This window comes from Rhinoraja longicauda, chromosome 6 (assembly GCF_053455715.1).
Source record: "Rhinoraja longicauda isolate Sanriku21f chromosome 6, sRhiLon1.1, whole genome shotgun sequence".
NCBI classification, from domain to species: Eukaryota; Metazoa; Chordata; class Chondrichthyes; order Rajiformes; family Arhynchobatidae; genus Rhinoraja; species Rhinoraja longicauda.
The window spans coordinates 56831031-56854898 of NC_135958.1; the positions used below are offsets into that span (position 1 = coordinate 56831031).

Below are 23868 nucleotides of genomic sequence, written 5' to 3' on the forward strand. Positions count from 1 at the left end.
GTAGGCTACATTTTTCAAAGTTAGAGATGATATTTTTTAAGTAATGTGTCAGAAAATATTTATGGAGGAATGGACAGTTATCACCAGGGTGATCTTTGCTGCAATTTTCAATCAATTCATGGTCTACATATTGTATTGTGTAATAATTTGATTTTAAGAATAAGGGGTAGGCCATTTAGAATTGAGATGAGGAAAAACTTTTTCAGTCAGAAATCTGTGGAATTCTCTGCCTCAGAAGGCAGTGGAGGCCAATTCTCTGAATGCATTCAAGAGAGAGCTAGATAGAGCTCTTAAGGATAGCGGAGTCAGGGGGGTATGGGGAGAAGGCAGGAACGGGGTACTGATTAAGAATAATCAGCATGATCACATTGAATGGCGGTGCTGGCCCGAAGGGCCGAATGGCCTCCTCCTGCACCTATTGTCTATTGTCTATTGTCTATTGTCTATTGTCTATTGTCTAATTTGCTCTCTGAATCCCCGTCCTTCTTTCTCTCTTGTTTTTACCTTTGTGATCTTAAAATCAATGTCTTTATTCATTTCCCCCACACATCAATTAGTGTCAATTCTTTGTGAAAATGGAGCCTTGATGTGTCTCAGGATATTTTGCAATGTTGAAGACAGTATCATCAATAATATCAATTATTAAATATTAAATTATCCATTCATAAATAATCATGATCAATATGCCAATTCATATATTGATATAATTATCCATAATTAGCAATCAAATAATTTATCATTATTATTATTGTCACTATTATTATGAATGGATTATTATCAATATTTTCACTGACATACTATGACTATAATAAATTAATCTCAATATGCACCAACCTTCATCTAATGCAGCTTTTACAGTGCAGGTTTAATGTATCACCATTTCACTTTGCACCTAATTAAGCAAACTATTCCAATTGAAGTCAGCCTTGTAAAAGAGTCGGCAAAATATTGCGTGGCAGCCAATAAATGCAATTTAACACAGGATGTGGAGTCAAAAACATTTTGCTGAATATCGCCTCTTAGCAAAACCGCAACACCCACAATATTAACTGATCCGAAGCGTCTTTCTGTGAAACCGTCAAATCAACTGCACTTGTTGTCATCTTCACTTTGAGAATAAATTAATTTGATGTAAGTTGAAGGAAGTGATGTTTTCAGCAAAATTGACTGACTTATGAATTGCTAGTTAGTTCTATTCAATGCAGAGGGCAGGCATTATGGGTGGTGGGGTGGAACTTATACTGCGTGGCATTGTTAAATCAAAAAGAAATGTAGATTGGAGAGTCCACATTGATCCTTTCAAAAGTTCATGTAGGTGCTGCCCAGTTATGAGGTTTATTCCGATCTTGCAATACAAGGTAGTTAGTACCTCATATTCTTGACTCCAGGGACCGGGTTCGATCCTGACTACAGGTGCTGTCTGTAGAGTTTATACGTTCTCCCCGTGACTGCGTGGGTTTTCTCCAAGTGCATCGGTTTCCTACCACACTCCAAAGATGTATAGGTTTGTAGGTTAATTGGCTTCATTAAAATTGTAAATTGTCCCTTCATGTAGGATTGTGCTAGTGTACAGGGATCGCTGGTCGGTGTGGACTCGGTGGGCCAAAGTGCCTGTTTCCGCACTGAATCTCTAAACTAAACTAAACTAAAGTAACCTAAATTACACAATTAGAAGGATGAGGGGGAGACCTCATTGAAACCTACCAAATAGTGAAAGGCCTGGATAGAGTGGATATGGAGAGGATGTTTCCACTAATGAGAGAGTCTCGGACCAGAGGCCATAACCTCAGAATAAAAGATGAGGTTCTTCAGTCAGCGGGTGATGAATCTGTGGAATTAATTGTCACAGCCGACTGAGGAGGACAACTCATTGGGTATTTTTAAAGTAAAGATTTATAGTTTTTGATTAGTAAGGGTGTCAAATGTTACAGGGAGAAGGCAGGAAAATGGGATTGAGAGGGAAAAATATATCAGGCATGATTGAATGGTGGGGTAGACTCGATGGGCCGAATAGCCTAATTCTGTTTCGATGACTTATGAACTTACATGATCTTAGCTCATTTGACTTTGGAGAAGATACCAGCTGAAGGATCCAAAGTTTCTTGTAGAGACGGAGTAAAAATTATCCATTGGCACTCGGCGATCCAGTCACATCCAGCGTGAAAGTGGCAGAGAATCATTAACCTGAGGGCACACTCTTCGGTAGAGAAGTGAAGCTCCCAATCCCTCACGAGATTGGTGTGGCCAAATGTTAACAACAAGAGGAATTCTGCTTACCTGCACATGGACCAAGACACATCAAATGGTAAATGCTTCCATGGGCAAGGATAGGTCCATTGGAGAGGGAGAACACTGTGGGAATTGTAAAATATCAAGTAGAATATAATTTTGTGTGAAAATTCAGAATAGAGATATTAATGGTGATGAATTGAGTACGTTCTTTAGCGCCCCGGTGAAATTCAATGATCCTGATGGCAAAAGGATTAAATATTTTGTAATTCTCCCAGCATGGCTAAAACTCTTATCTCCTTGCACTGATCCTGGGCAATGGCACCTTCTCCCTTTGATGTTTCGCGGTCCACCCGCAAGCAAGCACAATTCCTCGTCAGTAATTGTTAACGTTTGGCCAACAATGGTATCCGATGAAACTTCCTGCCTTGCACTTAAGCTCATTTTCACTTTAGACTTTAGAGATACTTAAGGGTGGCACGGTAGCGCAGCGGTAGAGTTGCTGCTTTACAGCGAATGCAGCGCCGGAGACTCAGGTTCGATCCTGACTAAGGGTGCTGTACTGTAAGGAGTTTGTACGTTCTCCCCGTGACCTGCGTGAGTTTTCTCCGAGATCTTCGGTTTCCTCCCACACTCCAAAGACGTACAGGTATGTAGGTTAATTGACTGGGTAAATGTAAAAATTGTCCCTAGTGTGTGTAGGATAGTGTTAGTGTGCGGGGATCACTGGGCAGTGCGGACGTGGTGGGCCGAAAAGGCCTGTTTCCGCGCTGTATCTGAAATATGAAATATAAAATAGATACAGCGCGGAAGCAGACCTTTTGGCCCACCGAGTCCGTACCAACCAGCGATCACCACGTACACTGGCACAATCCTACACACTAGGAACAATTTACAATTTTACCAAAGCCAATCAACCCTGTATACCTGTACATCTTTGGAGTGTGGGAGGAAACCGCAGCACCCGGAGAAAACCTACAGTCACGGGGAGAATGTACAAACTCCATACAGACAGCAACCATAGTCTTTTTTTAACCAAAAGTAATTTAATCAGTTATTAACAATAATATTTACAGCACAAAATAAAACAAAACAAAACCCACCACCACAATTCAAGCCAAACAAATATACGAAATAAACTGCAATACAATTATATTACAATCCCCGTCGAGGATGACTTCCACCCGACGCGGTGCCCAACAGTCCCAGAAATCCCCCAGAGTGCCTGTGGACAACGCGTGCTCCCTCGCTCGTGCCTCCCGGGCGCGGACGTAACCCCGGAAAAGAGGCAGGCAGCCGGCTCGGGCAGAGCCCTCTTCCACTTGGCGCGTGATTCGCGGATGGCCAGCTTGGCCAGGCCGAAAAGCAACCGTAGTCAGGATTGAATTTGGGTCTATCGCGCTGTAAGGCAGCAACTCTATCACAGTGCCGCTTGTATAGTTAAGCCAAGATTGCTCCTTGTCAGAAGTCAAGGTTGAAGTGTCACAATAGCACTCATGGCAGAGCTGCTGCCTCACAGCGCCAGAGGGTTCAATCCTGACCTTGGCTGCTGTGTGTGTGGAGTTGCAATGCTCTTTCTGTGACGGCATCAGTTTCCTCCTGGCACGCTGTTTTCCTCCAACACCCCACATGCCCCTCATCTGTCGTGAGTGGATGTGTAGAGGGTGGCGCAGAGGTAGAGTCGCTGCCTTACAGGGACCTGGGTTAAATCCTGACAAAAAATGCTGTCTGTACGGAGTTTGTACGTTCTCCTTGTGACCACGTGGGTTTTCACTGGGTGCTCAGATTTCCTCCCGCACTCCAAAGATGTAGGTTAATTGGCTTTGGTAAAATGATAAAATTGTACCTGCTGTACAGGATAGTGTTAATGTAATGTTAGCACGGACTCAGTGGGTCGAAGTGCCTGTTTCTGTGCTGTACCCCTAAAGTCTAAAGAAAATGTGTGACCGATAAACCACAACTAAGGTGAATAGGTGATTGATGGTCAGCATAGTCTCGGTGAGCCGAAGAGCCTGTTTGCTGTTATCTTTTAATCCTTCAAACAATTTTTACCAATCTAAACATGATCGAGGGCCAGGGTGGTGATACTGTCTGCCATACATAGTTTTTAAATTAAATATGACCTGTTCTGTTTGTTTTATCATTAGTTGAGTTTGGTATCAATAGAAGTAGATACTTTCTATTAATAATACCCTTCATATTTATGATGCAGTTCTATCTCATAGTGCAGTGCAAGGGTAGGATGACTGAATTCAGTCCTCCCAAACAAAGACTGCGCTAATTGAGGATGAGGCGTCGGCAGAGTTGCTGTCTGACAGCGGCAGAGACCCGGGTTCCATCCTGACTACGGGTGCTGTCTGTGCGAGATTTGTACGTTGTCCCTGTGACCGCGTGGGTTTCCTCCGGGTGCTCCGGTTTCCTCCCACATCCCAAACACGTGCAGGTTAATTGGCTTCGGTAAATAGTGTGTAGAATAGTGCTAGTATATGGGGTGATCGCTGGTCGGCGCGGACTCGGTGGGCTGTTAGTCGAAAGAATCCTGCTTATCTTTCCGACCTTGATAGAAATTATGAGCGCAGCCTGAAAGTTCTACCTTTTAGAAGATCATTTCAAGCTGGAAATGGTGCAGGGAAGATTTACGAGAAAGTTGCCAGGACTCGAGGGCCTGAGCTATAGGGAGAGGTTGAGCAGGCTAGGTATGACTCTATTCCTTGGTGCGTAAGAAGATGAGGGGTGATCTTATAGAGGTGTACAAAATCTTGAGAGGAATAGATCGGGTAAACTCTCTTTCTTGCCCAGAGCAGAGGGATCGTGAACCAGAGGACATAGGTTTGCATCGAATGGAAGTTGCATTCCCAATCTCGTTGTACCCCTGTACAATGACAAAAAAAGATATATTGTATTGTATTGTTTAAGGTGAGGGAGGAAAGATTTAATAGAAACCTAAGGGGTAACTTTTTTACACAAATGTGGTGGATGTAAGGGAAAAGCTGGCAGAGGAGGTAGTTGAGGCAGGTATTATCACATCTCAGAAACATTTAGACAGGTACCTAAATAGGATAGGTTTAGAGGGATATTGGGCCAAACACAGGCAGGCGTGACTAGTGTACATGGGATACGTTGGTCGGTGTGGGCAAGTTGGGCCGAAGGGCCTGTTTCCATGCTGTATGATTCTATGACTTAATAGCTCAAATTCTACGTGGAAGGTCAATTATTAGCCAGTTTGTAGATTCAATTGTGCTGTTTTAGGAAGCTATTTTCAGTGCATCTGACACTGCTGAATTTGCACATCTCCATATGTTTTGCAGTGTAGAGCAATCTGTTTCTCTGTAACTTGATAAGTGAATAACCTACTTGTTAAAATTCTCACGATTATGGTTCTTGTGAGATACCTCCTGGATTGTAGCTGCAATAGTCGATATGTAGTCAAAAAACTGAAGTAACTTAAAAACTATCAGGCAAATACCTTGAGGAATATAGCAGGCCACGTTGGAGGGAAATCAGGAGAACAAAAAGAGGACATTAGATGACTCTGGCACACAAGATAAAGTGATTCTACAGTTATATTAAGAGCAAAAGGGTAATAAGGAAAGTGACCAGGTTCCCGTAAAGATCAATATGGCTGTCTGTGTCCAGCCATAGATGGGTCGGGTGTTAAGTGAATACTTCTCGTCTGTATCTCCTCTGGAGAAGGTCATGGAAGCAAAGGATTTGAGGAAAATGAGTAATGATGTATTGGACCATATCCAAGTTACAAAAGGAGGAGAGCAGTCTTAAATAATATTAGGAAGTAGAAACAAGAAGCTGCAGATGCTGGTTTACACAAAAGGACACAAAGTGCTGGAGTAACTCAGCCGGTCAGGCAGCATCTCTGGAGAACATGGATATGTGAGGTTTCGGGTCGAGACCCTAGAAGGGACCATATTATCCTTAAATTGACCTTAATCGTCACTTATCTATGTAACTGGATTAACTCAGTTGGTCAGGTAGTACATCAGGACATGGATAGGCGACGTTTTGGGTCAGGACCCGTCTTGAGTCTGAAGAAAGGTTCCGGCCTGAAGCTTATCCATGTTCTCCAGAGTTGCTGCCTGACCCGTTGAGTTACTCCAGCTCATTGTGTTCTTTTAAAAAAAAAAAATTTTTTTTAAATAATAATAATATTAATCTATCTATAGGATCTGACCAAGTGACTTCTTGGACATTTTGATGAGCTGGATATTTGCATCATCTTTAGGCAAGGGGAGGTACTGGAATACAGAAGGGTGGCTAATGTTGTGCCTGAGTGTAAGATGGGATGCAGGGACATCTACAGGCTTTCCTAATCTGAGGAAAGACATTCTTGCCATAGAGTACAGAGAAGGTTCACCAGATTGATTCCTGGGATGGCAGGACTTTCATATGAAGAAAGACTGGATAGACTCGGCTTGTACTCGCTGGAATTTAGAAGATTGAGGGGGGATCTTATAGAAACTTACAAAATTCTTAAGGGGTTGGACAGGCTAGATGCAGGAAGATTGTTCCCGATGTTGGGGAAGTCCAGAACAAGGGGACACAGTTTAAGGATAAGGGGGAAGTCTTTTAGGACCGAGATGAGAACGTTTTTTTTCACACAGAGAGTGGTGAATCTGTGGAATTCTCTGCCACAGAAGGTAGTTGAGGCCAGTTCATTGGCTATATTTAAGAGGGAGTTAGATGTGGCCCTTGTGGCGGTAGCGCAGCGGTAGAGTTGCTGCTTTACAGCGAATGCAGCGTCGGAGACACAGGTTCGATCCTGACTACGGGTGCTGCACTGTAAGGAGTTTGTACGTTCTCCCCGTGACCTGCGTGGGTTTACTCCGAGATCTTCGGTTTCCTCCCACACTCCAAAGACGTACAGGTATGTAGGTTAATTGGCTGGGTAAATGTAAAAATTGTCCCTAGTGGGTGTAGGATAGTGTTAATGTGCGGGGATCACTGGGCGGCACGGACTTGGAGGGCCGAAAAGGCCTGTTTCCGGCTGTATGTATATGATGATGATGATGATGGTATGGAGAGAAGGCAGGTACGGGATACTGAGTTGGATGATCAGCCATGATCATATTGAACGGCGGTGCAGGCTCGAAGGGCCGAATGGCCTACTCCTGCACCTATTTTCTATGTTTCTATGTTTCTATGGCTGATGTCAGTGGTGGGCAACTTATTGGAGAGATTCTGAGGGACAGGTCCACCAGCATTTAGACTGGCAAGGACTGATTAAACACAAAGTGCTGGCGTAACTCGGAGATTTAGGCAGCCCCATTGCCGTTTGTTTAGTTCACAGGAAACCTCGGCATTTCTCTGACATTTCTTCCTCTCAATTTCCTGCATTTGATTTCAATTTATACCCAGTGTTTCTTAACTTTATGGTGCATTTTCAATTAGATAATTTCATCAAAGATGTATAAATTGTGTTTTGTTTTTGTTATTATTCTCTCAATACAAGTAAGACCGTTTGATATCTTTGTATTTTATGAACTCCATAACCTGGCTCTTGGCTTTAGTGTAGTTTAGAGATGCAGCATAGAAACAGGCCCTATGGCCCACCGAGCCCGTGCTGGCCATCTGATCGCCCGCATGCTAGCTCTATGTCCAACACACTAGGGACCAGTTACAAAAGCGAATTAACCTACAAACCCGCGCGTCTTTAGAATGTGGGAGAAAACCGGAACGCCCAGAGAAATCCCATGTGGTCACAGGGAGAATGTGCAAACTCCACACAGACAGCACCCAAGGTCAGGATCAAACCTGAGTCTTTGGCGCTGTGAGGCATCTGGTCTACCATTGGCTTTAGAAGGTAGATTATTGTCCAATCTCTGCCCAAGCCGTGTAAAAATAACATCATCTTTTCTTGGCTGCTGAGCATCATTCCTCTACTCTTTGCAGACTTGAAGCTGTTTAAATATCAGCTGCAACCAAATTTTAATTTAAAAAAAGTTCTCTGTCTAGCACATGATAATGCAAAGTATTGGAAGCTTATGTGCTTCTTTTGGTTTACTTATTTGAAGAGAATTTTATTTATTAATATTGAACTTATTTATGACAGGAAATTCTCTTGAAGCTGTAAGTGCTTGAAATAATGACTTCACCAGCTGGGGCACCTCAGCTTGAAGGATGGGTCATAAAAGTGGCCCCTTTATATCGGTTAGAGAAGGTGGATTATAGTAAATATCTCCACACACTGGGCACCAAGACAGGAAAGCTCAGATTTGAAATTGTGAAGGAAAATTCTGGACGGATGGACAATCCTTTCCACATAGCGACAGGCAGCATGTTGGCGCGGCGGTAGAGTTGCTGCCTTACAATAGTGCCATTTAATCGGCTTTTAGATACGCACATTGATATGGATCATGGGTTTTCTCCGGGTGCTCTGGTTTCCTCCCACATCCCAAAGACGTGCAGCTCTGTAGGTTAATTGGCTTCTGTAAATTGTCCCTAGTGTGTAGGATCATGGTTGGCAGAGAGTCAGTAGGCCAAAGGGCCTTTTTCCGTGCTGCATCTCTAAACTTAAATAAACTAAACTAAACTAATAGACATTTGGTATTGGGCATAAAATGCAAGGATAAGATTGAAGGACATTGCCATTTAAAATGAACTCATGATTCCTTGTTTGTTTTCTAAATTAGTGGTAAGATGAAGTTGTGTTATGTAAACATAGGCGGCTGGTACAATGTGGTCCATGCCCGGTAGTATTTACGACTTGTTGTGAGATCATTCTGTTCTTTACTACCACTCATAACAATAAACAAGGTTTTCTTTCTCTCATTTTGGTTTTTACGGATTTTTACTGGATATTTCATGAAACGTATAACTTGCAATGTTTAGCTGGCATGCTGAAACAGTTTTCTTTATGCACTCACAACGCACAAAAGTATTAACAATGTTGACAGTGGCACGGTTTATGGCACTTGCTTCTGATCCATTGGTTAATGTCTATGCTGGTGCTCCCATGTAATTCTGAGGGAACCCCTATTCTGCTGAAGAAAAGACCCTGTTTATTCTCTCGGGAGAAGGTAAAAGTTTCCTAGATCCTAGATTTCCCAGAGGGATGGACCATGTGCAGGCAAATAAGGACTTTGTCTTTGCAGCATGTGCAGAAATTACCTTCAAGTTTCCTACACAGCAGTACATCATTTTATGAACAGCTTCATGACTTTCTGATTAATATGTGAAAGGACGGCATAAATTTAAGATGCATTTAAGAGGCTTTTAGATCGGCACATGGAAGTGCAGGATAGAGAGGGATTATGGATCATGTACAGGCAAATTAGTCCTGTTTAACTTGGCATCATGTTTGGCACAAACATTGTGGGCTGAAGGGCCTGTTCCAGAACTCCTTGAAGTGTCCCATGCTCTGAATGCAAGACCAACTTTCTCAGTGCCCATATTTGTCATTGTTCTATGACCAAGATTGAGATAACATTATTATAGACTATTTCATGCAATCAATCTTTTTCAAAAGTACATCAAGAAGGAAACTTTCTGTGTTCTGTAGTCTGGGTGGTTTCCAACTAGTTAGCAGAAATGCTAGGGCTTTATTCCTTGGAACTCAGGAGAATGAGGGGTGATCTGAAGAGGTGTACAAAGTCATGAGAAGAAAAGATCCAATCAATGCACAGAGTATTTTGCCCAGAATCGGGGAATCGAGAAGCAGAGAACAGAGGTTTAAGATGAGGGGGGGGGGGGGGGGGAGGGAGATTTAATATGAACCTGAGTAGTAACTTTTTTACACAAAGGGTGGTGGGTATATGGAACAAGCTGCCAGATGAGGTAGTTGAGGCAGGTACTAAGAAACAGTAGGACAGGTACATGGATAGGGCAGGTTTAGAAAGCTAGGGGCCAAGCACAGGCAGGTGGGACTGGTGTAGATGGGGCAAGTTGGTGGCTGTGGGTAAGTTAGGCTGAAGGGCCTGTTTCTGGATTGTGTGACTCTGACATTCTAAATGTAAAAGGTCAATATTTACATTTTTAAAAACTAGACAATGCATTTCATTGGTGAAGTGGTCAAAATCAGAAAGTCAGGAGATGGCTTTTCAGAAAAATCCAAATGGTTCCTTTGAGAACCATTCGGATAACTTGGCAGCATGGAGATTATGCACTGCTTGTGTTGAGAAACCACATGGATCCCCCCTCCATCAACCCCTTCGTCAATGCCACTAGGATAGGCCAACAACGTCATTCTAGAAAGCACATCATGAAATGGACTTTGAAAGAGAGTGTCCCATTTCAATGCAATGTCTGCTGAATACCATAAAGGGGAAAGAATGAGAAGCCAAAAAGGAGAGGAAATCTGTGAGCCAAAAGTGATCTCATACAATCAGGGGACAGAATTTCCAGATTTCCAGATTTTTGGCAGGATAAATATCTTGGAAAATAGTTTTTCTTGCAACACTACTTTTCAATTTCAAAAATCACTTGCACTGTAGTGATCTGCTCTGCCGTGCTGCTTTTTTAAAGAGATACATGTGGGTATATATATATATGACAATGATAATGAAGTCTTGAATCTTGACATGCATTAGTTTACCAAGTTTCTGGTAAAAGATGTTTAGTTTAGAGATACAGTATGGAAACAGGCCCTTCCATCGAGTCCACGCCGACCATCGATCACCTGTTTATGCTAGTTCTATGTTATCCCACTTTCTCATCCACTCCCTACACTCCAGGGGCAATTTACAGAGGCCAATGAATCTACAAACCAGCACGCCTTTGGGATGTGGGAGGAAACCGGAGCACCCGGAGGAAACTCACACGGTCACTGGGAGAATGTGCAAACTCTACACAGACACAGACTCCACACTGACACCCGGGGTCAGGATTGAACCTGGGTGTCTGGCATTGGGAGGCAGCAGCTCTACCCGCTGCTCCTCAGTGTTTCTGATTAATATTTTTCTGTCTCGTTCAATCCCTGCAATTCTTCATAGTTACATTCTTTCCAATAACCATGATATAGAATGAGCTTTTTAAATTTAAAAAAAAGTATTTTTCTTTCAAATTCGAGAGACTAAAATTTTTCTTTCCAAGTCTAAAGACTAAAGAAATATGCTTATGTGATGTACATTGTTGCAGTCATAAACCCCATTAACCCCAACGCCTCTACTTCCTTCCAAGATTGAGGAGATGTGGTATGTCGATGAATGCTCTCTTGAACTTCTAAAGGTATTCCGTAGAGAGCATATTGACTAGTTGCATCATGGCCAGGAATGAAGGAGATTACAAACAGTGGTGAACACTTCCCCGAACATCACGGGTATTGACCTCCCCACCATCAAAGAGATCTATAAGTGGTGCTGGCTCAAAAAGGCAGACAGCATCAGGAAGGACCCACAACACCCTGGCCACACTCTCATTTCATTCCTGTCAGAAGCAAGTCTTAGTTTGAAAACCATGATTTCAAAGTTCAGGAATAGCTTAAGAAAATAACTGCAGATGCTGGTACAAATCGATTTATTCACAAAATGCTGGAGTAACTCAGCAGGTCAGGCAGCATCTCAGGAGAGAAGGAATGGGTGACGTTTCGGGTCGAGACCCTTCTTCAGGAATAGCTTCCTCCCAACACCACCAATACCAACTAAACTATGAACTGCCAGCTGTCTTGGTTGCACTAGGGACTCTGGGCTTTTGTTCTGCACTAATCTTGTTTTTCTTCATTCTTTGAATTTTTGTTAGTTTATTATATTATCTATCGAGTACTGTGTTTACAGACTGATCTACTGGGTATAAAATCATGGGAGGAATCCATCGGGTAGATGCACAGAGACTCTTGCCCAGAGTAGGGGAACCAGAGGACATTGGTTTAAGGTGAGGGGAGAAAAGATTTAACAGGAACCCAAGGGGTAACTTTAACACACAAAGGGTGGTGGGTGTATGGAACAGGTTGCCAGAGGAGATAGTCGAGGCTTGGATTATTGCATTGTTTAAGAAACAATTAGACAGGTACATGGATAGGTTTGGAGGGATATGGGCCAAACGTAGGCAGGTGGGACGAGTGTCGATGGGACATGTTGGTCCATGTGGGTAAGTTGGGCTGAAGGGCCTGTTTCTGTGCTGTATGACTCTATGACTCTACTGCTGCAAGTAAGAATGTAATTGTTTGGTGTTCAGTACACATGATAATTAAACACTCATGACTCTTGAATAATTTTTCATTTTAATCTGGTGTCATATTCAGCGATTTTTTTTTGATGAGAACAGGGGGTGACCTCAGCCGTTCACCTGCTGGAACCCGTGTTGGTGCCATAGTGCCCCTCTCTCCCCACCCCCTCTCTCCCCACCCCCTCTCCCCCCCACCCTCTCTCCCCCCACCCCCTCTCCCCCCACCCCCTCTCTCCCCACCCCCTCTTTCCCCACCCTCTCTCTCCCCACCCCCTCTCTCCCCCACCCTCTCCCCCCCACCCTCTTTCCCCCCCACCCTCTTTCCCCCCCACCCTCTTTCCCCCCCTCCCTCCCCCCACCCTCTCTCCCCCCACCCTATCTCCCCACCCTCTCTCCCCCCACCCTATCTCCCCCCCACCCTCTTTCCCCCCCCATCCTCTCCCCCCCCCCCCCACCCTCTATCTCCCCCACCCTCTCCCCCCTCTCTCTATGCTGTGTGATCTGCCTTAAATTGGTGGTAACATGGGACAGTGCATCATTCACTAGTTCCAACTGCTGCAGGAAAATAAATCACTGTTGAAATAAAATAAAAAAACTGAGAGTGTGTCTTACCCCAGGAACTTTACCCCAGTGTCCCTGACGATTCAGCACCAGACTCTTCCTGGACCTAGACCTAGTTGGAAACTTGAAAGTCTACAATAATATTTCTTTAAGAAGAAAATCTATTCGTTCAAGATTTGCCATTTTAACTAATTCAGCTGAGAAAATATTTGATTGCATAATTTTGGGGAATTTTTACTCTCCCTATGTGCTGTAAACCTCCTCTTGCAGCCCGTCTGCTGTAGATTGGAACGACACAAAGACCTGAAGCAGGAGTGAAGTATTTCCAATAAAAATATACTTCTAAGCTGCACACTGACAGATTACGTGTTGTAGAATGTCCTCTTTTGCTTATCTCGTGGTCTCCTCTGTCCTTTATTGTTTTTTTCTGCCCCTTATCCTTTGCTCTTTATTAGGATTTAAAAACAAGAAAAAAACTAGATTAAGTATGTGCTACGTCTCCATATAATTTACAATCTCGGAGACACATGGAACTGCAGATGCTGGAATCTTGAGCAACAAAGTGTTGGAGGAACTCAGCGGGTCAGGCAGCATCTGTGGAGGGAATGTAAAGGTGCCACCATTCTTCAGTCTGAACATCGTATCTCCATTCCCTCCTACAGATGCTGCCTGACCTGCTGACTTCATCCAGCAGTTTGGAATGTGCATTCCTGTAGAGATGTATAGTATAGTCATGGAAGTAATATAATGTCATGTCTCATAAAGCCCTGATGTTAATGGGGGCGGCATGGTGGCGCAGCAGTAGAGTTGCTGCTTTACAGCACCAGAGACCCAGGTTCGATCCTGGCAGTGGGTGCTGGCTGTATGGAGTTTGTTCATTCCCCCTGTGATCGCATGGGATCTCTCCGGGTGCTCCGGCTTCCTCCCATACTCCAAAGACGTACAGGTTTGTAGATTAATTTGTCTTCGGTAAAAATTGTAAATTGTCCCTAATGCGTAGGATATTGCTCGTGTACGGGGATTGTTGGTCGGCGTGGCTTTGGTGGGCTGAAGGTTTGAGCACATCTGATCAGCTTCCACATGGGACAAAATAAACAGAAGCACAAAAGACCCACATAGTGTTGGAGTAGCTGTATTTCTAAAGGCTAAATAAATTGGCAAAATTGAACATATGAGATATGTGTATATGTATATACGCGAGTATATTTAAATGTATGTACATGTATGTGTGTGTATGTGCGTATATATATATATATATATGTATATATATATACACTTATCATTTATGACCATATATACATATATATATAACATGACTATATATATATATATATATATATATAGTCATAAGTGATAGTAGAATTAGGCCATTCGGCCCATCAAGTCTACTCTGCTATTCAATCATGGCTGATCTATCTCTCCCTCCTAACCCCATTCTCCTGCCTTCTCCCCATAACACCTGTACTAATCAAAAATCTATCTCTGCCTTAATAATATACACTGACTTGGCCTCTACAACCTTCTGTGGCAAAGAATTCCACAGCAGTTATATATGTGTGTATATGTATGTATATATGTATATTATATTATTGTTTACAGAGTACTATGTTTACATATTCTGTTGTGTTGCCACAAGTAAGAATTTCATTGGTCCGTTTGGGACATAGGGCAATAAAACTCTCTTGACTCTTGAAATGAAAAACGTTTTGGGCTCATGAGTCTTTGATAATTCCACACTTTGTGCTCCTAAGTTATTTTTTGAATTCGTTATTTTTCTGGCTATCAAATCACTTGTGGTGTGCTGAAGTACTTTGATAAGAAACCCATCTGTTGCTCAACACTCTACACATGTCTGTCAAGCCAGCATTGGCCCTTGTAAATCCACACAGCACATGGAGGCACAGATGTTTCCTTAATGTGTCAGCTTGGCTTGAAAGGACATCCAATATACTTTGAGCCTAAAAAAGTAAATGCTGAGATGCTGCGAGGATTAGAATTACTAAGAGCGATATGGCAGACTTTTTGCGTGGGATCCAAAGCAGTCTTTCATTTGCTTTGTGAGGAAGTGCCTTTGGCTTAATATTTCTGTTGTTGATTATAGAATCCAGGGAATGCTGCTGTTTACTGTAGAACACATGCCTGAGATCAGCAATGCTGGGAAACGATAAAATCACAAGGTTATAGAACTCTCCATTCTCTAACCATTAAGAGGTTTACCTAACTGTGATGCACTACAGAATATCCTGAAACAAACTGTGCTTATGTTGAAGAAGCAAGGAACGGCAAATGCTGGTTTCCAAAATCTTACTTTAGAATAGAGATGCAGCGTGGAAACAGGCCCTTCGGCCTACTGAGTCTGTGCCGCCCAGCAATCACCCCATACACTAGCACTATCCTGCACGCAAGGGACAATTTACAATTTTGTACAAACCTGTATGTTTTGGGAGTGTGGGAGGAGCACCCGGAGAAAACCCACGTGGTAACCGGGAGAATGTACAAACTACGTACAGACAGCACCCGTAGTCAGGATCGAACCCGGGTCTCTGGCGCTGTGAGGCAGCAACTTTGCCGTTGGGCCACTGTCCGCCCTAGAAGCAAAACTCAGAAAGTGCTGGAGTAATTCAGTTGGTCAGGCGGCATCTCTGGAGGACGTGGATAGATGACGTTGCAGAGTGGGATGATTCTTCAGAAGAATGTTCGGGTCCTGACCCAAAACGTCACCCATCCATATCCTCCAGAGATGCTGCCTGACCCCTCTGAGTTACTCCAGCTCTTTGTGGGGGGTTTTGTGCTTCTGTTTATTTTGTCCCATGTGGAAGATGGTCAGATGTGCTCATACCAGCTTTAACCCGACACAGACCTCGTGGGCAGTGCTACGGCCTGAGACAGGGGTATCTGCAGAGACTTCCTGTTATTCCATGGGAAGCTTCTAGGGGCAGCAATGGGGTTGAGGCAAGCTGGATAACGTTCCACTTGGTTAAGCCCAAAACTAAGTCTTCCTCAAGGAAGAACTGTGTCAAGTGCTGGCTTTCGGCGAAAGCTGAGTTCAGAATATTTCAGAAACATCTGTATGTCCTTAGTTGGGTTGTATTTTCGAGGCGAACAAGAGATTGTGTTATGAAATTTTCTGAAGACATAAGAAATTGCAGATGCAAGAATCTTGAGCAAAACAAAAAGTGCTGGATTAACTCAGTGGATCAGGCAGCATCTGTGCAATGGAAAAGACAGGCAATGTTTTGGGAGGGGACGCTTCTCCATAGCAATTGGAGTTGCGGAGAGAAAGCTGGAGAAAGGACAAACCTGGATACAGGTGAGGGAGTAGGTCAAGTTTGAAGATTAGTGGAGTAAGTAACAAAGGCTTAAGGTGGAAAGGAGACAAAAAAAGTGTCAGATAAGGAGAGAGGAAGAGTGAAATGTAAAGCAGGAGGGAGAAGGGTGGAAGGGGATAGGAGAGAGGGTGGGGAAAAGGAAATGGAGGGGTTTGTGATGGGAGGTGAGTGTACAAAGTAGTGGAAAGGAGCGGAGTGACTGAGGGTGATGGTGGAAGAAATGGAAGCACACCAGATGGGATGACAAAGGCTAGAGAAGACAAAAGAGTGGCAGACAAGAAGAGGAGAAGTGAGAAAAAAAGAGACACGGTGTTGGAATAATTTATCAGGTCAGGCAGCATCTGTGAAGGACATAGGTAGGTGACATTTTGAGTTGGGACCTCTTCTTCAGACTGCTTGCAGTGGTGGCAGAGAGAACTGGAAGAGAGGAGGGGCAGGACCAAGTCTGTCAGTGATAGGTGGATACAGGGAAGGGGGGGGGGTGGGAGTGGTGATAGGCAGGTGGTTGGACAAAGGCCAGAGATGAAAAGACAAAAGGTGTGAGATGAGGATTGAAGAGGTACAAATTGTGAAGCCAGAGGAAGGAATGCAGGTGGAAGGGGAGGGGAGTGGGAGGGGAGAAAAAGATGCGTGTCAATAGACAATAGACAATAGGTGCAGGAGGAGGCCATTCAGCCCTTCGAGCCAGCACCGCCATTCAATGCGATCATGGCTGATCACTCTCAATCAGTACCCCGTTCCTGCCTTCTCCCCATACCCCCTCACTCCACTATCCTTAAGAGCTCTATCCAGCTCTCTCTTGAAAGCATCCAACGAACTGGCCTCCACTGCCTTCTGAGGCAGAGAATTCCACACCTTCACCACTCTCTGACTGAAAAAGTTCTTCCTCATCTCCGTTCTAAATCGCCTACCCCTTATTCTTAAGCTGTGGCCCCTTGTTCTGGACTCCCCCAACATTGGGAACATGTTTCCTGCCTCTAATGTGTCCAATCCCCTAATTATCTTATATGTTTCAATAAGATCCCCTCTCATCCTTCTAAATTCCAGTGTATACAAGCCTAATTGCTCCAGCCTTTCAACATACGACAGTCCCGCCATTCCGGGAATTAACCTAGTGAACCTACGCTGCACGCGGGGAAGGAGCAGAGCAGGACTTGGGTTAGTTACCCAAAATTAGAGAATTCAATGTTCACACTGTTAGGTTGTAAGGAATGAAATGTGATCTTGTTGTAAGCGTTAAGCAAGCAATGTAGTTAGATGCTAACAACTGAACTGCAGCTAAAATTTTGATGCATCAATTTAAGTGCTATTATTAACTTTGCCCAGAACATACTTTAAGTGGATCAGGCGGATGCATTTACATCCTTTATGGTTCAGAACGCATATTGATTTTAATTTCCTACTGCGCTTATACACCACCCCAATATGTCATAATAAATCTCTAATTGAATGGTGAGAGAGAGGGATTATACTTTGTTTTATTCTGATATTACTAACAATCTACACAAACACATCTAACTTTGACAGTACTACCGTGCTTGATTGCATTGTTAACTGAATACTAGGCCTCTATCTGAAAGTATTAAGTTAAAAAGTATTAAGTTAAAAATGACAAGAACTTTACCCCTCACTGGATTTCTATTTACAAACTATTTTCTCCTTGCCAAAGTCAAAAGTGGTTGTTGCAATGGAAGATGATTTGGAACTTACAAATAATCAAACCGTATGTCTGTAAACCTGACAGTTTAATTAAAAATCTGTGCGTAATCAAGTTATTTGGAAAGCAAGAACTGAAAAGGGTGGTAAATCTGTGGAATTCATTGCCACAGAAGGCTGTGGAGGCCAAGTCAATGGATATATATTAAGGCAGAGATGGATAGATTCTTCATTAGTCCAGGTGTCAAGGGTTATGGGGAGATGGCAGGAGAATGGGGTAGGAGGGAAATATAAATCGGCCATGATTGAATGGCGGAGTAGACTTGATGGGCTGAATGGCCTAGTTCTGCTCCTTTGCTTAGGAAAAAAAGTATCAGAGATATTTAGTACTATAATGAACACAAAAAAAAAATGAATAACGCAAATACAAGTGTAAAAAAGCCCAGAGTCTTTAGGGCAACTAAAGACAGTCCAAGCTTCAGTTGAGGTTAGTGTGTGTAGTGTTCAAGAGTCCATTCTCTCCACTGATGCTGCCTGACACACTGAGTTCCTCCAGCGCTTTATGTTTTGATCCCAATAAATTAATTGAACACAACAATCAAAAATAGCCTGTACTGAAAGCATTTTGTAAAACTTGTCCTTTCAGTTACCAGTTTGCATGGGCAAGCACCTATTCCTCTGTGCAGGTGTTGGAATAGAGTTGGGAATTCAGTCCAGTCCATCACACAGACCAGACTCTCCACCATTGACCATCCAACCCCCCCCCCCCCCCCCCCCCCCAATCCCCCCTCCTCCCCCGTTATCGGGCTTCTGAACAGTCCTTCCACAAGTTAGGGTACTGTCCGATTCACCTCTCACCCACATTGGACTTTGTCTATGGAGCTGTTGCACTGTAATGCTGAGACGTATAATCTGCACTCTGTATCTTCCTCTTTGCTATCTATTGTACTTTATACATACATGGATGTATAATATTATCTGATCTGATTGGCTAGCATGCAAACTAAAGCTTTTCACTAGACCTCAGCCAAATACAGGTCCACCACTGATTTTCCAGCATCTGATGTTCCGTCACCTACTTTAATCTGGACAAAATTATGAGAGCGCACTTGAAATCCCCCCCCAGAAGTCCCCCCGAAAATGTCATGCCCACGCGCCGGGTGAGGCGGCGATCTCAATCTCTTTGGTATTTCCGTGCCGATCGGCGGGTCAAATTAGCCCCCCTGTAGCCAGGGCTCCGGAACTCCCGCCCGGCCGGAGCCGGCAGATCCGTTCCCACATCCGGGTTCCGGGCCCGGCTTTGAAGGGGTCGGTGTCTCAGGCTCTCGCAGCCTAGGCGGAAAGTTCAGCTACCGCTGGACTCCTCTCGGAGGAGTGACCTCTGTTGGTCCGGCAAAACGGATAATCCAGAAAGGCTCTGGAACCAAGGAAAATCGGTGGTGGACCTGTATTGTGCTTACAGACCTATTATGCTGCTGCAAATACGAATTTCATTGCTCCCTTGTCGGTACTTGTGACAAATAAACGCTCTTGACTCTTGATGTTTCAAACTCCACAGTCTGACCCACTGAGCTCCTCCACCACTTTGTACTTTGCTCGAGATTCCAGAATCTGCAGTTCCTTGCCTCTAGTTTTTCCCACGGTGATGCCCTTTTAAATATGATGAACCAGTGTCCATTGTAAAGTCACACGGCAGCAATTTGGAAAATGGCAATTAGGTTATTAGCTAAATTTGTACTTCCCACAGCAATGAATGACATTGAAACGTTTTAAATGACCGACTCACAGTGAATTACTTTGGCAATCATTAACGTGAATTATTTGTGACAAGGTAGATTTTGAAGCTGTGGGCATGTCTACCCAGTCAATCTCCGATAGACCTATACTATAGGATATTCCTAAAGGAATAAATTTTGGACAAGTTCTCCAATCTTTTGGATTTTTAATGTTCATCTGAAATAAATATCGGCACCTCAGTTCAATTTTAATCATAAGGATCCTGACCCGAAATGTCACCTATCCATGTCCTCCAGAGATGCTTCCTGACCCACTGAGTTGCTCCAGCACTTTGTATCCTTTTGTGTAAACCAATATCTGCAATTCCATTTTTCCTCACACTAGTCCTATGTTATTCCACTTTTTCATCCACACCCTACACCCAAGGGACAATTTACAGAGGCCGATTAACCTACAAACCCACGCATCTTTGGGATATGGGAGGAAACCGGAACACCTGGAGGAAATGGTAATGTTTAACTTTGATTAAAGTTCAAATGTGAGTCACGGTGGTGCCACGGGTAGAGCTGCTGCCTCACAGCGCCAGAGACCCGGGTTCGATCCTGACCTCGGGTGCTGTCTGCGTGGAGTTTGCATGTTCTCCCTGTAACCACGTGCGTTTTCTCCGGGTGCTCCGGTTTCCTCTCACATCCCAAACATGTGTGGGTTTGTAGGTTAATCAGCTTCTGTAAATTGTGAATTGTAAGTTTTTTTTGAGTGATACAATGTGGAAACAGGCCTTTCAGCCCACCTTGCCCACACCGACCTTCGGCCCAACTTGCCCACACCGCCCTTCGGCCCAACTTGCTCACTCCGCCCTTTGGCCCAACTTGCCCACACTGCCCTTCGGCCCAACCTGCCCACACTGCCCTTCGGCCCAAACTGCCCACACCGCTCTTTGGCCCAACGTGCCCACACCGGCCAACATGTCCCAACTATGCTAGTCCCACCTGCCTGCATTTGGTCCATATCCCTCCAAACTTGTCTTATCCATGTGCCTGTCTAACTGTTTCTTAAATGTTGGGATAGTCCCAGCCTCAACTACCTCCTCTGGCAGCTTGTTCCATACACCCACCACCATTTGTGTGAAAAAGTTACCCCTCAGGTTGCTATTAAATCTTTTCCCCTTCACCTTAAACCTATGTCCTCTGGTCCTCGATTCACCTACTCTGGGCAAGAGACTGCCCGACCTATTTCTCTCATGATTTTATATTAGTGTGTAAGATAGTGATAGTGTACGGTGTGAACGCTGGTCTGCGTGGACCCAGTTGGCCAAAGGGCCAATTTCCACACTACATTTCTAAAGTAAATACAAAGTAAACGTCAACGTCAATTTGGTGGTCTTGACGTTTTGTGTTGATGTAAATGACACCAGCATTGTACATTGGGTAGGAAAGAAGTGCAGGTGCTGGTTTAAATCGTAGATAGACACAAAATGCTGGAGTAACAGCGGGACAAGCAGCACCTCTGGAGAGAAGGAATGGGTGATGTTTCGGCTCAAGACCCTTCTTCCGACTGATGTCAGGGGAGTGGGCGGTACAGAGATAAAATGTAGTCGGAGACAGTAAGACTGGTCAGAGAACTGGGAAGGGGGAAGGGATGGAGAGAGAGGGAAAGCAAGGGCTACATGAAGTTAGAGAAGTCAATGTTCATACCGCTGGGGTGTAAGATACCCAAGCAAAATGTGAGGCGCTGTTCCTCTAATTTGCACTGGGCCTCACTCTGACAATGGAGGAGGCCCAGGACAGAAAGGTCAGATTGGGAATGGGAGGGGGTTGTACATTGGGTTTGAGTCTCCATTACTGAGGATAGGGGATGGAACATGAGGGCATTGAACAATGTCTAACCATTTCCTCAATAATGTTTTCTCGTGTGTAACTTAAAGGGCATGTTGATCTCCTGGTTAAATATACATTCATGTGGGTGTGAGAAGCAACTGGCTTGTTTTTATGTGCTGACGGAGGTCCAATCTTTTTTGGTATATGAAAAGGATCCCCAAAGAATAAACTTCTCTTAGCTGTTGTTGGTCTGTGTTCTGCATTGGCTGATTTTGAACTAAGGCTCTTTAACGTTTTCAAAAAGTGGTTATTTATTAACATTATTTCAAGAGATACAGCATGGAAACAGGCCCTTCAGCCCACCATGTCCATGCCAACCCATTCACACGATTCTGAAGAAGGGTTCCGACCTGAAACATGACCTATCCATGTTCTCCAGAGGTGCTGGCTGACCCGCTGAGTTACTCCAGCACTTTGTGTCCTTTTGTGTAAACCAGTATCTGCAGTTCTATATTATCCCACTTTCTTATTCACTCCCTACACACTAGAGGCTGTTTACAGAGGGCCAATCAACCTACAAACCCACACGTCTTTGGGACGTGAGTGGAAACTGGTCACCCAGAGAAATTGCACACCGTCACACGGAGGATGTGCATACTCCACACAGACAGCATCCAAGGTCAGGATTGAACCTGGGTTTCTGGCGTTGTGAGGCATTGACTGAAACAGAGTTGGTGGAAATTAGCAAAGACCTACATATTGCTTTTGTCATATTGACTGGTTCATTTGATGGGACATGGACAGTTAATGTGATTAAATACTTAGTTCAATACAATCTTATGGGACATCTGGTAGACCACAACCCCGGCCAGTGTTATCGACATTCTCACAACTTCCCCCAATCCTGATCAGGTTTAGTTCTCTGAAATGTCGTTCCAAATGTCGATGTGTCTCTGCTCGTGTATGGCAGAATCAACACATCTATGTTCAGTTTCCAATGGATGTTGGTGATGGATTGAACTGTGGGAACCTCTTTGTCAGGTTATATCTCTGCTTCCTAAAGATACGACAATCATCAGCATATCAAGTATTGTAATTCAAGAGAAGTTGCCTTCGTCTTCATTAATAATTGTATAATTAGAATGTGGATTGGCCTCAACACCAACATTTTGCTGCTGTTTTGGTCTCGTGAGTTCTAAGCCCGTAGAATGCTAAATCATGCAGATGAAACTGATCTCAATTCACTTCCCCCTTTCCCCTCGCCCCTTTTCCCCATTCCCTGACCCCCTAAGTTACTCCAGTACTTTAGTTTTTTTCACTTTCTCTTAAAGGTTGAGTTCATCACTTCAGGCTGATCTTGCGGTTAAGTTGATTTAGAGATACAGTATGGAAACAGGCCCTTTGGCCCACTGACTCTATGCCGACCATCGTTCACCCATTCACACTCGTTCTATGTTGTCCCACTTTTTCCATCCACTCCCTACATGCTTGGGGCAATTTACAGAGGCCAATTAACATACAACCTGCATGACTTTGGGATGTGGGTGGAAACCAGAGTAGACCCAAGTAGTCACAGGGAGAACATGCAAACTCCACACAGACAGTACCCGAGGTCAGGATCGAACCCGGTTCTCTGGGGCGATGAGGCAGCACCTCTACAAGCTCCACCACTGTATCGCGCCAATATACTCTTGAATTTGAGGAAGCTGAGACTCGGTCTTGTTCCAGTTGTGCTCCATGTTAGACTGTGCTTTGAATGGGAATTGTTATGAGTGTGGTGCTTTTTACAGTTGAATAGCCAGACCCCTCCAGGCTCGTACCAAGGAAGAGGTTTGACTTTAGTAGAACATTTACCAAGATGTGTTTGACTTGCCTGAATATAGTCATTGAGTGGTACAGCATTGAAACAGGCCCTTCAGCCCCCAGTTGCAGTACTAACCATCAAATACCTCTTTGCTTTAATCGTATACTGAACCCATTTAAATTTGCACACTTTCCCATGAATACCCTGCAGGTTTTGCCACCTACCTACACATTAGGAGCAAATTAAAGTGGCCCCTGTTAACCCATGTGTAACCCATAACCAAGAATCCATAACTAAAGGCCTAGATAGGGTGGATGTGGAGAGCATGTTTCCACTAGCAGGAGAGTCTAGGAGGGCACAGCCTCACTATAAAAGGATGGAGCTTTAGAATGGAGATGAGGAGGAATTTCTTTAGCCCGAGGCTGGGGAATCTGTGGAATTCATTGCCACGGGCACCTGTGTAGTCCAAGTCATTGGGTATTTTTAAAGCGGAGATTGAGCGGTTTTTGATTTGTAAGGGCGTCAATGGTTCAGGGGAGAAGGCAGGAGAATGGGATTTAGAGGGAAAGATAGATCAGCCATGATTGAATGGCGGAGTAGACTCGATGGGCCGAATGACCTA

At 44.0% G+C, this 23868-nt stretch overlaps 1 protein-coding gene across 3 annotated transcripts in view; it reads left to right on the forward strand.

The window, feature by feature from the left end:
- Nucleotides 1–23868, forward strand: part of septin9a (septin 9a) — a 274894-nt gene that overhangs the window by 132781 nt on the left and 118245 nt on the right. The window lies entirely within an intron of this gene.